Source organism: Monopterus albus, unplaced genomic scaffold (genome assembly GCF_001952655.1).
Source record: "Monopterus albus unplaced genomic scaffold, M_albus_1.0 scaffold110.1, whole genome shotgun sequence".
NCBI classification, from domain to species: domain Eukaryota; kingdom Metazoa; phylum Chordata; class Actinopteri; order Synbranchiformes; family Synbranchidae; genus Monopterus; species Monopterus albus.
The window spans coordinates 847,367-849,876 of record NW_018127990.1 but is presented as its reverse complement, the minus strand read 5'-3'; positions in this window follow the sequence as shown (position 1 = coordinate 849,876).

Below are 2,510 nucleotides of genomic sequence, written 5' to 3'. Positions count from 1 at the left end.
CACAGGATTTCTTAACAATGAGCAATATATTGAATAGTGCCAGACTTAAAAATGCTCTGTGGACTCCTCTTGTAAACAGAGTTTATGGCTACATTCAGTGTTATTCACCAAAACACTTTTAAAAAGATGAATGCATTTCCTTCCCCATTGAACATTTCATTTTAAAACCTACAGCAATGCTTCTTCTTCCCTGCCTTTTGCTGATGCATGTCTATCTCCACCTGCACTGCTGCTGCCACCTGCAGGTCAGTGGGATAGTGTGAAACTATCAACGGCGTGTTTCACCTCCCCCACTTGTATGTGCTGCAGGTTCAGCACAAGGCATCAGACCGAGCACAGGAAGGGAAAATTTAGCCATGACAGTGGACCTGAGTCTGGAGGAACCTCCTGACAGTTGTTTTGCACACAGACCACACTGTCAGTAGTTTTCTGGGAACATGTTTCTGCAGAAAAAAATAGTCCCAATGGAAACTGTCACGGTGTTCTGCGGATTATCTAGAGTAACAGAGACACTCTGCCTAAAAAAGACCATAAAATCTCTTAAATGACAATTTTGAAGCCTTGCACTCAGATTCATTTCACACAATGTGGTATGGATGTGACTTGCATTCAGCCTGGCACCAGCAGCAGCACAGGGATGCCCTATTATGATGCTGCCTGCAATTATTGGATTATTGAAGAGCGGAGGAGCTGGTGGTCACCCTGAGGCTTTCACACTCATGATCACAACCACAATCATCAATACCCTCCTCCCGCTGCTGCCATCCATTGTGCAGCCCCCTCCTCGCCTCACACTGCTGAGTGGAGGAGGCAGAGCTGCTGGGAATCCCACAGTCATGCATTATATAACCAGCTCTGTGCTGCAGCCACGGTGCTCAAGCTGTGACACTGATTAACTGGTGGTTGTTCATCTTGAACAACCACAATGTGGAAGGATTAATCATCTGTCCATCTACTTACAGGTACACTGATTTTGTTACAGAACCCACGTTTGCTAAAACGGAGAAAGACACCTGTCAGTATTTATAACTTCCTGAAACAGACAATCAGCAGTTAAGCCCAATTCAAGCAGCAAATGAGCAGGTGTGCAGATATGTGACAGCAGTGAACAGCCAAGTGCCACATCACAAATGTCTGAAAGTGTGCATTGTTATCACCATATTTATGTTTCAGTGTGTCAGAACTCTCTATGATGGCAGGCTTTTCACCCACGCCCTTCACTGTGGACATTCAGGTATTCAGTTTTTGATTTTAGATGTGGTTGGATGTGGTCTCGTGTGAAGCTTATTGTTACAGCGGGCAGTGGTTGACACACTTTGTCTTTTTTTCTCCTCTTTGGAAGCTCAGTCAATAATACACAATTAAAGAGTGGGAGAGCATTCATATGGAAGCTCAGTGAAGGAGTTGAATGATGTTTACCCATTATCTGGCCCCAAAGAGGGCTGTTGGGCCATGGCATCATAAATCTTCACAGCCCACAATAAGCAACACCACTTTCCAGGCCTAACCTACCCTTAAAACTAAAAATCCCTGAACCCTATCCTCACCCAAGCAAAGAGCAGATACGTGGCTTGTCACACAGCATCTGCATTGTATTTGCTCAAGCTAAGCAGTGGCTGGTCCAACTGGCTCGTAACGGGAGTCACCTCTGAGAGCCGTGTCTGCTCAGGTGTCCAACCACTGACACTGCTCTACTAAGATTGTCTAACAAAAGAAGACTATCAACAGTTCCACTGAGTCTGTAACTATGTTATCACCAACACAAGTTCTGTGTGGGTGTAGGAGTGAAGGCAAGTCTACAGGGTCATCAGCTGGGCACCCTCTCACCAACTGGCGTTTCACTGAGTTGGGCTCAACAAAACATCAGTAATGGATTAAAATGTATTTGGTCTGCTTTCAGTCTATGCACATAAAAACAATTTTTTGTGTTTGTAATGAGGGAGAGAGCGAGAGAAGAGGAATAGGAACAGATACAGCCCATTAAACTTCCAGTCACTCTCCTATTCTGTGTTTTAATGCAGCAAAATTCACAATAGTTGCTCTGATGTACATATTTTTTTTGTTTCTGTTGTCAGACAACATAATTCAACTGACTGATAATTCACTAAAGAAGATGTGGAGGACCTAGGTTGTGGTGACATTTTTTTCATTCACCATTCAAGAATTCATTGCTGAGTTTTTGAAGGAATAACACAGAACAGAAATTTATATTTTTTATCATATGTATTTCTGAATTTTTAAAGTATAACAAACCCTCCTACCTAAACTACCACACTGACTCAGAAGAACGTTTTCTGAAACAGTGCCTCCACGGTGGCAGGTGATACATGTTAAAAATCAACAAAAAATAAAGAACTAACCCTTTACGAGATCATGGTTTAGGTTAAAACAAGCACTTTGTAAAAGTTATTGGACTGTAGTTGTCATGATTAAAATAGTTAACGTGGTTAAGGTTATAGAAACACCATGGTCCTGGTTGAAAGAAGCAATATTGATTGGTTGGAAAGAGG